Source organism: Episyrphus balteatus, chromosome 2 (genome assembly GCF_945859705.1).
Source record: "Episyrphus balteatus chromosome 2, idEpiBalt1.1, whole genome shotgun sequence".
Taxonomy (NCBI): domain Eukaryota; kingdom Metazoa; phylum Arthropoda; class Insecta; order Diptera; family Syrphidae; genus Episyrphus; species Episyrphus balteatus.
The window spans coordinates 59,573,511-59,586,156 of record NC_079135.1 but is presented as its reverse complement, the minus strand read 5'-3'; the positions used below and the strand labels follow the sequence as shown (position 1 = coordinate 59,586,156).

Sequence of the window (12,646 nt, the reverse complement as noted above, 5' to 3'; positions counted from 1 at the left end):
AGAATCAGAAGAAAATAATAAATTACATACACACCATACCATACACGTATAGCGAATTATCTATGTGTGGGGTGTAATAATTTTTCGTTACGAAATTTCTTGGTTAGCTCCCCATGCCAGGCCTGCGTTAAAATCTATGCAATAGCTTAAAAAACACATTCATAGAACTCCAAAGAAAAATAACATTAGTTTATGTCTTTGCATATGGAGAACTCATGATTTCATGGATAACTTGGGGTTCAAGATCAAGAAATAAAAAAAATAAAAAAAAATACAGTTCATTGATCTGAGCTGTTTTTAAGTTGAATATATTACGGAAGATGTTTTTTTTTCTCCATGTAATGTAACTTGTTTGATTAAATGAATTCATCAATTTGTTTTGTTTTGGATAGACGCTGAATAAGAGCATCCTTATCAGCAACCAGATAAGAACGTGTTGACTTCTGTGTAGTAGATTGAAAAGTACAGACTTCTTTCGGTCTATAAGTGGCTTCTTTCATTTACCCTATACAATTTTATTTGATTAGCAAATTTGATTTGATTAGAAAATATATTTTCTTACCATGTTTTAATTCTTTTTACTTTTACAGGCCTATTCTGGGCAACCTCACTGATGCCTCACAAGTCACAATAACCTCATAACTCGAGTTGAAATCGATTTTGTGACTTTTTCGTATTCTGGCGAAAACCTCACAGTCACAAGAACCTCATAAGGTGAGGTGAGTTTTGTTTTGTGAGGTTTTTCGTATTCTGGCGTACCCTCACAAGTTGTGAGCCTCATAAAAATTGTTAAAATTGTGATCTCCTCCAGAGCAGGTCACAACTCACAAATTACATAAATATTTTGGGAACAATTTTAAGGTTTTTTTAATTTGTGATTTAACAAAAATAGAATTAGAACTTGTTTTGTCGCATCTTATTGCAGAAAAAAAATCAAAATCAATAACCAATTCCAAGAAGACACCCCAAAGCAATGTATCCCAAAACGTCTTCCATTGGATGTTGGTTGCATCTGGAGATAGTTTGTTTCTCAAAGTCATCGAATTATATTTGCGACATGGCTTTTGCATCGGCGTTACTTTGGACGACGATCACAGCATAATGACTTTATGCTTAAAACGGAAAGAGAGCTGGAGTAGCTCAAGGGGTGGCCATATCATTCATTACTTCACTCAAATCGGAAGAGAAAACCAAGTTCAAGGAGGCAAAGCAAACGAGCCATGTTCGAACCATAGGATTTCTTTGCATACGAAGAACCAAACAAAGATGAACTCAAAAGCGCAAATTTCTGCTTCGATTCAGTTAAATACCTAACCATAACAAAGCATAACAACAAACGTATCAGCACCTAATATGTATCAATAAAAATAACCAGAGTCTAACGAATTCAACCCCAGCTGGAACAACATCGACAAAAGCAACAAGATGCAAAAAATATCACAACTTCCAGAAGTCGTTGAGAGTTCACTTGTTTTACCTGGCACTATTTTAAAAAATAAAATTTAATTGATATTTGATATAAAAAGATCTTTACAGGAATAAATTTAACAAACTAAAAGAATTTGTATACATTTTTTTTAATTTTTTTATTATTAATATTATTTTCAGTAAAATGATTTGATTATAATTATACATGTACTAACGTTCATCTAAAAATAAAATTTAATTAATATTCAACAAAAATCAAAAGTTTGTCGTGTTTTTGTCAAATACATGGGTTTGTGCCATCTATTCATGTAAGGGAGACGGACATTTGTCATGTCAACAAAAGTCAGCTACCATCTAGTGCACGTGTTGCTTCCTCCGTTACCGATGGGAACGCACTGAGAGTTTTGTTGTTGTCTTACTTCATAGAAGGTGGAATAAAAAATGCAACAACATATTAACTGTCCAATCGCAATATACCTAATCTGTTGGCATTTCGAAAATAGGTATACGCATCAAAAAAAGTATTCAGTTCTGTAACGTGTAAAGCAAAACCCAATTAGCTTATATTCAGTTAAACGAAAATATCAATGCAATACCCACCGGCTAGAATATAAATATATTTGACAAACAGCATCAGTTTTCATGATGTCAAATTCGGATCCACCCATCGAATTCTAAGTCCAAATCTGCGAAGTAAATTGCAACACAGTCTTTTCGTCCATTTTTTACTCGCGCATTTTAAATTCTCAAACTTTTAATTAGATGCTCAAGCCATAGCACATAAACACATTCAAAGTTAGAGCATCCCACCAGCAGTCAATGAAGTTTTGCAACAAAAGTAGGTGCGAACTGCGAATATGATTTCTGTAAATTGGACTGGTTATAGTGGTTATGTTGTGCTGATGGAGTGAATAAATTTATGGTCAACCGACTGAGATCCACCGGGCAAATGTGTAGCACTTGCGTACTGTCATGGATACGTTGAATGCAACGCAACCTATATAAAAGATTGAATCATAACTTTTTAAAAGAAATATCCCACAAAACAATAAATTTTACTTGTTGACAATTGTAAAAAATTCAGAAAGAAATGCTGCTGTCATCACAGGTTGATAATGAATAAAAGTTCCATAATTCCAACTTCATCGTCATTGTTTTCCTCCAGCATTGCTCATCGCCCAACAAATCTTTCACAAATACAGTTGTCACCCACTCGTGATTGACTCTGAAGTGAAAATATGAAAATTAAAAATAGTTTAAAAAATGGAAACGGACTGCTTTTACCGGTTTATTATCTGAATGACTTCCATTACTTGCACCTTCGTCATCGGATATCATACTTTTGGCTGGGAGGAGGCAATTGGTATCAATGACAAATGGAACTTTTATTGAACATCGTACTCTATGTGCTGCATGGGCTTTAGGTGGTTGTTTTCCTGCCGTTTCTTTGGATCTACATTATTATTGTTTGATGGATGGAGTCGGTTTATGTAGAACATGCTGAGGAGCACTCTCATCGCCGACCATAGGATATTGTTGACTTCATCTGTGTACTAACTGGATAGTGACGGATTCCTTCGGGTTATTAATGTCGCTTCTTTTTCTAGAATATTTTATTTGATTAGGAAATATGAGTAGACAATAATATATATTTCTACCTTGTTTTTAATTGTTTTTATTTTTATAATTCGAAGAATCCAAGTATTTACTTTGGGCGTATTGTATGTTCTTGTTTTTTTTTTTTTTTAATCTTGTCAAAACAAATCAGCTGTCAGAGTGAGAACTCACCTCTTCTGTGGTGAGTATACTGTGAGGTTTCTTATGAGGTTTTTCGGAGAATACGGAATTGTGAGAACCTCATAAGAAACCTCACAAAAAATTGTGACTTGTGAGCATCACAACTCCAGAATAGCCCTGTTATAGTTCGATGCATCCAAAATATGTGCAGATAAAATTTTTTTATCAGACATGTTTTGACAAACCAGCTGGCTGTCATAAAAAGAAACTCACCTCTTCGTGTGGTGAATTTGTTGTGAGGTTTCTTATGAGGTTCCCTTCAAGCAAACAGGTCCGACCTCGGTTCGAATCCGCTCCGCCTGAGGCGGAGCTGAGTCCGACTTCGGATCAGAAACTGGTCCGAAGGCGGCTCAAATTAGTATGGAAATTATAATCACCGCGAAGTCGATTGCATATGTATTGGTGTGGTGAAAATCTCCATTCCGAGAAAACGGAGCCGAAGGCGGACCTGAGCCGGAGCAGCGAAAACCTACCAGAAAGAGGAATAAGAAAGGGATGACATTTCGCATTTGCGACCAAAAAAAGAACAAGATTTATTTTTTTTTTTACTGAAACTGTTTTATTTTTTATTTTATTTTGGCAAACGAAATTTTCACAATAAATACAATAGCCGTTTTTTATTATCACTTGATCCATATAGATCATTACTTAAAATGTATTACAACAACTACATGAGATCCTGCTTTTCATCAGGATCATGAATCGTGATCTTGCTTTTCATCAGGATCACGAATCGAAATCTTGCAAGATCTCATGTAGTTGTTGTAATACATTTTAATTAATGATCTATATGGATCAAGTGATAATAAAAAACGGCTAATATAAAATACAACACATTTTTTTTCATTTTATTTCATTTGATGCTGCTGCTGTTGTTGGTGTTTTTTTAGATACCCAATCTACAACACGAGAAGAAACAACATTTTAACCCAAACACTTTGAGCGATATATAAAACATACCTTTTTTGTTTTCCATATTGTTTATAATTTAATAAAGTTGTTTATAATTAATAAACTAACATTATCCAAACAACGACACGAGACACGACGCGACCAAACACTTCAACAAAAAATAACAAAATGACGCTTTGGCTCTTGTTGGCCTTGTCTTTCTTTTCCTTTTCTCATTTTTCACCACGATTCTCGTTCGACTTTGTGTTCATACACAAAAAGTTGCAAGTGTGTGAGTGCAAGCCCGATTTTCGCGGTCTGAGGTCGGAGTTTCTTTGTTGAACTCAGTTTTCTTGCTTGAAGGGTCGGTCCGAATCCGCTCCGCCTGAGGAGGAGCTGAATCCGACTTCGGATCAGAAACTGGTCCGAGGGCGGCTCAAATTAGTATGGAAATTATAATCACCGCGAAGTCGATTGCATATGTATTAGTGTGGTGAAAATCTCCATTCCGAGAAAACGGAGCCGAAGGCGGACCTGAGTCGGAGCAGCGAAAACCTACCAGAAAGAGGAATAAAAAAGGGATGACGTTTCGCAATTGCGACCAAAAAAAGAACAAGATTTATTTTTTTTTTTTTCACTGAAACTGTTTTATTTTTTTTCTTTTCTTTATTTTATTTTCACAAACACAATTTTTATAACTATTTTCTGGTGAAGGTCAGCGGCAGGAGAACTCGATGTAATTGTGGATGTTGAATGTACATATGTGGGTGCTGGTGGCGTCAGGCTGCCGAAGAAGATTTCCTAAGAAAAACACATAATGATTAGTTTATTATTTAAAAAATCACTGCGCGAGCACACTCACCCATATTTTATCGATAAATTCTTTTTTTGCCCATATTATTTAATATTTATTTAATTTAATATTAAACAAGGCGAGATACGACACGCCACAAACACTGCAAGAAAAAAAATAAAATGAAGTTGACGCTTTGTTTTTCTGTTCCCTTTGTCTTTCCTTCGTCAATTTTCCTTTTCGCACTTTTTCACCACAAAAAGTTGCAAGTGTGTAAGTGCAAGCCCGATTATCGCGGTCTGAGGTCGGAGTTTCTTTGTTGAACTCAGTTTTCTTGCTTGAAGGGCTTCAAGCAAACAAGTCCGACCTCGGTCCGAATCCGCTCCGCCTGAGGCGGAGCTGAGTCCGACTTCGGCTCAGAAACTGGTCCGAAGGCGGCTCAAATTAGTATGGAAATTATATTCACCACGAAGTCGACTGCATATGTATTTGTGTGGTGAAAATCTGCATTCCGAGAAAACGGAGCCGAAGTCGGACCCGAGTCAGAGCAGCGAAAACCTACCAGAAAGAGGAATAAGAAAGGGATGACGTTTCGCATTTGCGACCAAAAAAAGAACCAGATTTTTTTTTTTTCACTGAAACTGTTTAATTTTTTTTTGTTTTCTTTATTTTATTTTCACAAACACAATTTTTATAATTAATTTCTGGTGAAGGCCAGCGGTAGGAGAACTCGATGCAATTCGACAAATTGTGGATGTTGAATGTATGTGGGTGCTGGTGGCGTCAGGCTGCCGAAGAAGATTTCCTTAGAAAAACACAAAATGATTAGTTTATTATTTAAAAAATCACAGCGCGAGCACACTCACCCATATTTTACCGATGAATTCTTTTTTTGGCTTAAAATGATCTAGATCCCCTTCAAGCAAGAAAACGGAGTTCAGAAAAGAAACTCCGACCTGCGATCGAGAAAAGCGGGGTTGCACTCACACACTTGCAACTTTTTGTGTATGAGCACAAAAGTCGAACGAGAATCGTGGTGAAAAAGTGCGAAAAGGAAAACACCATTATGATAGAGACAAGTGCAACCCTATTTTGCAAATTTGTTTAAACGTCAAAATTAATAAAACAATAAAAAAAATGTAAGTAAGTGAGCGAGTGGAGGAAGCGAAAGGTAAATCAAAATATCGGCAGTGTTATAAATTTTGTTCTAGCGTTTTATTACTAGGTGTGTTTTTTTGTTTATCTATATAGATTTTGTGCAAAAAAACGACATCGGGATTTTTGAAATCCATGCAAACATTTGGCACCACTGTACATATACTTTGGCAGCTGTCTGTCAAAAATGTTGCTTTTGTTTTTTTTTATTTTAACTCCGAAGTGGGAAGGCCATTATATCCATGTTGGATGCAAACAAAAATTTTCATATGGCCATGGCATCCATGTTGGATTCAAAAAATTTTTTTTCACAAAAAAAAAAAAAAATTATCTGTATATTCTTAGCTACATTTTAAGACCATGACCATTAACATTAGTTGCGTCGTTCTTGTGTTATAAGCGTTTGACGGTGGCCATATTGAATTTTTTTTCGATTTTTTTAAAATCAAATGTGAAAACTTTTTTATTTTTATTTATAATTTTTCGAAAAAACTTTGGTAATTTTATATACATATCTGTTCAACAATCTATCAGGATCCATTTAAGACTTTTATCTGAAAAGTGCATTGCGTATATCTCGAGATATTAACATTTCAATGCAACCATGTCAAACAAATTTTTGATTATTTTTTTCTATGAGAGTTTTTTTCAAACCTCGTTTTCTCCGCTTTTTTTTTTTTTTGTTAATATTTTCAGATATTTCTGTATGAACACAACAAATAAAGTACCTTGGCACTACTGTTTTTATCGAGAGAAAGTAAAATCTGGATAATTATCTGGATTTTTCAAAAATCTATACAGATAAAGTTTTTGTTGTTTTTAACACGTAAATTGTTTTGATTTCAAAAATCTCGATGTCGTTTTTTTGCACAAAATCTATATAGATAAACAAAAAAACACACCTACTATCAATATATTTTCCTACTGATTCTTAAATATAATAACAATCAAATAACAATTTTTCTGTTCATAGGCACATTCTCAAAAACCACCCGGCCACCACTCACTAAGTGGAGGGAATACTGGACATCCATAGGTTCACCAACAACAGCAGCAACAACAAATTAAAAGCTTTATGTTATTTAATATTTATTTTAATATTTAATCCAGTTAAATAAGGGTTTAACCTCGGAATGAATGTTAGTAGAAATTTTTTTTGCTCAATATCTTCCTTTTGCCATTCTATAACGTATCTCAAAAGTCTAGAAAAATCTCATGTCCGCTTGTCGCGATTTCAAGGACATATCGCGAAATGGAGATTTTCAAAATTAGCAAAAATAGGCTATGGTAGTATATACACATATGATACATGATTTCAAGGTATTTTTTAATGCTGATTCCAAAAAATCTAAAATTAAGACAATCTGACGTCTCTGGAAAAAGTTATACCTGTTTTTCATCTGTCAACTCATATTATTATAACAGTTGCAAACTTACTGCCGAAAAACCCTTAAAAGTTATGGTAGATGAACCAAATTTTGCATGAAGATTTTAGAATCCATCATTATTAAAAATCAAAACAATCCCTTACAAAAAATATATATACCTACGAAATAATGGTATTTTTTGATGGAGGGGCAAATTTTTGGATATGCACTAAAGAAGATTCTTGTTCATCTTAGGAATAAGTGCAAATAGGCTAATTTTTACATTTTAATCTTTGTTTGGATATTTTTTAACTACCCTCAAAAATCTAAAAAAATCTCATGTCCGCAAGTCCTAATTTTCTTGGTTTGAAAATAAGGTGCAGATTTTGATCTGACACAAATATCTGAAGTGTAGTTTTCCAATTTTTTAAAATCTGCACCTTATTTTCAAACCAAGAAAATTAGGACTTGCGGACATGAGATTTTTTTAGATTTTTGAGGGTAGTTAGAGAATATCCAAACAAAGATTAAAATGAAAAAAATTAGCCTATTTGCACTTATTCCTAAGTCAGCTATTACATGAAGCCTCAAGAGGCGCGACTCTTTTTTCGAATTTTCTTTTGATAATCATTCTGTGAGGCGCGTACTATTACACGATGCCTCTTGAGTCAAAGACTCAAATTTGACATTTCTCTTTTGATTTAAGTATTGTTGTTGTTGTATTCCACCAAGAAGCAAAAAGAAATGAAAGGGAATGTTGAAAACAGAAAGAGTGGAAAAAGAAACGTCAAAAAAGAGTCTCAGAATTTTGGCCCACGACTCTCCGGTCGGATAATTTTTTGTTTTATCTTCTTTCTCTTTTGCACTCATTGGTTTTGTAAAGAGGCGCGCCTCTTGAGGCTTCATGTAATAGCTGACTAAGATGAACAAGAATCTTCTTTAGTGCATATCCAAAAATTTGCCCCTCCATCAAAAAATACCATTATTTCGTAGGTATATATATTTTTTGTAAGGGATTGTTTTGATTTTTAATAATGATGGATTCTAAAATCTTCATGCAAAATTTGGTTCATCTACCATAACTTTTAAGGGTTTTTCGGCAGTAAGTTTGCAACTGTTATAATATGAGTTGACAGATGAAAAACAGGTATAACTTTTTCCAGAGACGTCAGATTGTCTTAATTTTAGATTTTTTGGAATCAGCATTAAAAAATACCTTGAAATCATGTATCATATGTGTATATACTACCATAGCCTATTTTTGCTAATTTTGAAAATCTCCATTTCGCGATATGACCTTGAAATCGCGACAAGCGGACATGAGATTTTTCTAGACTTTTGAGATATGTTATAGAATGGCAAAAGGAAGATAATGAGCAAAAAAAATTTCAACTAACATTCATTCCGAGATTTACCCCTTTTTTCTCCTTATTTTACTGTATTAATTGTATTTATTGTAATTTCTTTTGCTACAAAAACATTAAAATAAAAAAAAAACAATTTCAGTGAAAAAAATTAATACAGGATTGTTTTTAGGTTAGAAATGTCAAATATATTCGATACTCGAGTATCGATCGATGTCTAAATGCCGGACGTCATTCGCTCCGACTTCGCCTCCGTTTTCTCGGAATGGAGATTTTCACCACACTAATGCATACCCTTCAAGCAAACAGGTCCGACCTCGGTCCGAATCCGCTCCGCCTGAGGTGGAGCTGAGTCCGACTTCGGATCAGAAACTGGTCCGAAGGCGGCTCAAATTAGTATGGAAATTATAATCACCGCGAAGTCGATTGCATATGTATTAGTGTGGTGAAAATCTCCATTCCGAGAAATTGGAGCGAATGACGTCCGGCATTTTGAAATCGATCGATACTCGAGTATCGAATTTGTTTGACATTTCTAGCATAACAAAAAACTCTGTTTATCAATTTTGTTCACTGAAATTGTTTTTTTTTTTTATTTTAATGTTTTTTAGATCAAAAAATTACAATAAATACAATATTAAAATAAATATTAAATAAAATAAATCTTTTTATTTGGTGTTGCTGCTGTTGTTTGTGCACTTTTGGATGTCTAGTACCTATTCCCTCCTTTGTTGATTCCTTCCTTTGTTGATATCTCCTGCTGATTCATTATTCTCTAGAAAGATATTGATTAAACAATGATCAATGATATTAATGTTATTAAATACCTGCTATCGATTCCCAGTCATTCGCATCACATCCGGATGCATTGGTGTACCTTCGGGTAAAGGGATTGGTTTTTTCCCAATGTAAATTGGGTTTGCATGTGGTGCACTCGGCCGGGTGGTATTTGAGAATGTGCAGATTGTTGCTGCACATTCTATCCGATTATATTTACTATCCGATTCATCATCACATGGAGCAATATTATGTACTTTATCTTTGACTTCAAGAATTTGACAAACAATTGTTAACGTTAACGACACGAGACACGACGCGACCAAACACTTCAACAAAAAATAACAAAATGACGCTTTGGCTCTTGTTGACCTTGCCTTTCTTTTCCTTTTCTCATTTTTCACCACGATTCTCGTTCGACTTTGTGTTCATACACAAAAAGTTGCAAGTGTGTGAGTGCAAGCCCGATTTTCGCGGTCTGAGGTCGGAGTTCCTTTGTTGAACTCAGTTTTCTTGCTTGAAGGGTATGCAATCGACCTCGCGGTGATTATAATTTCCATACTAATTTGAGCCGCCTTCGGACCAGTTTCTGATCCGAAGTCGGACTCAGCTCCGCCTCAGGCGGAGCGGATTCCGACCGAGGTCGGACTTGTTTGCTTGAAGGGTCTAGAAGAAGAACTGTCATCTGACGCCAATAAAACACTTTCAGAAGCAATCGGAACATTCCGGACGACCAATCGAAAACGACATAACAAAATCTAGCAAAAACAACAACAACGATTATTTGACACAACAACCAAAGTTAACTTTATTTTAATAAAAGAACGGCCCACTGTATTTTCTTATTTACTGCTCTCAACGGTTGTTTTTTTCTTGACTTGTAATCTCCGGTTTTTTCTTTAATATTAATAAAGGATAACATAAAATATACTTAATTATGATTTTTATATTCAATATCTAATAAAAGTAATTAGCGTATGTATACTTCTTATTGTTTTCTAAAATTTAAAGAAAGTGCTAAGTCCTAAGTGGTGTGGATCAATATTGCTATTTGCTATAAGTTAAAATAGAGCGAATCCAATACAAATCATACAAGTCGTAAAAAAGTGAAGTGACAGTGAAGAATCAAAAAAATTTAAAAAAAACTAATTGTATACATTAAAAAAGAACAATTCTCCTAACTAAAAAAAAAACTCCAAAGGAAGTTTCTTTTTCGTTCATCGGGAACTAAGCATGGCAATTAAAGGCAAGTGCAAAAATGCAATCCAAATCTTTATTGATTAGATTCTACATAGATAAAATTGAGAAAATCGCCAAAAATGTGGAAGGTATAACATTCAAGAATGAAATTAGTTTTCACTTTACAATTTCATATTTTCTAGTGTTTTCTGTTATATTTTGTGATTGCTATCAGTGTTTCTTCTTTGTGGTCTTTTTTTCTACCAAAATTATTGTCTCGGTAGTTGCTGTATGCTGTAGAGGTGATGAAGATGGAATGAGAATGAGATTCAACCTATTATTAAACTGAGTTTTTTCTATTAAAAGATGCAAAAAGTTTGGGATTTTGTGTTGCACATTAAACATTGTTTAACACAACTGACTGATTAAATTGAGAAAAATCAGAATTGATTTCATTCCAGCCGCAAACTTCTCTATATTCCAGCAATTAGGTATACTAAATTCCGATGCATACCCACAATTACAGATTAACATGAGTTTATGTACATCGATATGAACAATCTGATTTGCTTGTTTAGCGTTGTTATATTTAAGGGTTACTGGCTAAATAGAATGGTGTAGCTGTGGCTGAAGCTTGTAGTATTGTCAAAATTTTACTGAGGGAAACAACAACAAAAGTTGGCGGCAGCTGAGCAAAAAGTTGAAAATTCTTTAACTTGCGCTATAAGTTACAGCCACAGCTACACCATTGTATTCAGGGGGTTAAGGTCGTGTGCGAATTGCTTTAAAATGTTGATTAAAATTTGACGTTTGGTTAAATTTTAAAATTTACCCAGCTGCGGAGCAGGTTAAAATTTGACGTTTCTCAAGATAGAAAGATCAAGGTAGATTTGAAATTATTTTTGTTACAATGCGTTGATATTTTAAGAAATGTAAAAGTATTAATACAATGTACTTCCTCAAATTATTATTATTCATCTTGAAAAATTGAAAATGTACGAATTGGTTGTTTGTTTTTTTTTTATTTTTTATATTTCTATTTTGTTGGCAGCTGGTGAACTATGGATAATTAGTGTTCGAACTTCGAAGACTGAATTAAAAATTTCTTTTTGATCGTAATGAAGTGGGAATTTATCGATAAAAATAAAAAATGTGAAATTGAGAATTTCTAATATTTTCATACTAGAATATTTAACTTTACATATTTTCACCTGGGTTTTGTTAAAAAAAAAAATAATTAATTGAAAACCTATAAGAAAACCCATTTTTGAGGGTAACTTTGTTTTACCTTGAGGGATCCCTTGATCCCTCAAAATTTAATCGTGGCAGAAAATTTGGAAAAGTTTACTAAACACGTTTCATGAACGCTCCTAAAATCAAAATGCGGTAAATGCAATTGACGCCGAGTATTTTGGAGCTACAAACTGAAAAAAAGTATTTAAAAATTTTTTTTTTGTTTTATTATATTTTTTATAAATACATTCCCACCTCTTGCAGTCATTTTAGTTTATTTTATCATAAAACAAAATTAAACATCAAAAGTTTTCCACATTTACCAGATTCAGATAGTAAGCTTTTCCACACAAAAATTGTGCGAGAAAGTTTACCATATATACTTGGCAAAAAAGCATGAGTAGTTCTAGTAATAAATGTACTAGACTATCTACACACGATATTAATTTTTAAAGGGAATTATTTTTTTCTTACCCATGATCATTTTTGACCACAGTACACATAAAAAGGTAATATATTCCGAACTGACATTGGTCGCCAGATTGTCAAAACATGACAATTTGGCGACCAATGTCAGCTACTGTAATTTTTAATTGTTTTAAATTAACGACAAGAAACGCACAAAAACCGAAAAACCACGCACATCACTAATTTTTCAACAA

The 12,646-nt window shown here is 33.8% G+C and overlaps 1 protein-coding gene and 2 long non-coding RNA genes across 15 annotated transcripts in view; 2 read left to right on the top strand and 1 right to left on the bottom strand.

The window, feature by feature from the left end:
* The first annotated feature begins 605 nt into the window (after positions 1 to 605).
* Positions 606 to 2,985, top strand: LOC129908843 (uncharacterized). Its single transcript, XR_008771349.1, has 2 exons — positions 606 to 714; positions 926 to 2,985. It is a non-coding gene; the product is annotated as an uncharacterized LOC129908843 (long non-coding RNA).
* LOC129908834 (uncharacterized) lies at positions 1,636 to 3,337 on the bottom strand. Its single transcript, XR_008771339.1, has 5 exons — positions 3,087 to 3,337; positions 2,713 to 3,031; positions 2,488 to 2,653; positions 2,029 to 2,425; positions 1,636 to 1,959 (listed from the first exon to the last, which is right to left on the bottom strand). It is a non-coding gene; the product is annotated as an uncharacterized LOC129908834 (long non-coding RNA).
* A 6,921-nt stretch (positions 3,338 to 10,258) lies between these two features.
* The window catches only part of LOC129908810 (uncharacterized protein CG43867), a 276,259-nt gene continuing 273,871 nt past the window's right edge, over positions 10,259 to 12,646 (top strand). For 5 of the 13 annotated variants that reach the window (XM_055985586.1, XM_055985582.1, XM_055985587.1 and 2 more), the window contains exon 1: positions 10,260 to 10,818. The gene's annotated coding sequence lies outside the window, so the exon portion shown is untranslated. Of the gene's footprint in view, positions 10,901 to 10,938; positions 11,636 to 12,646 lie in introns of those variants that run through there. The other 8 variants (XM_055985589.1, XM_055985588.1, XM_055985583.1 and 5 more) reach the window with 5 other exon arrangements.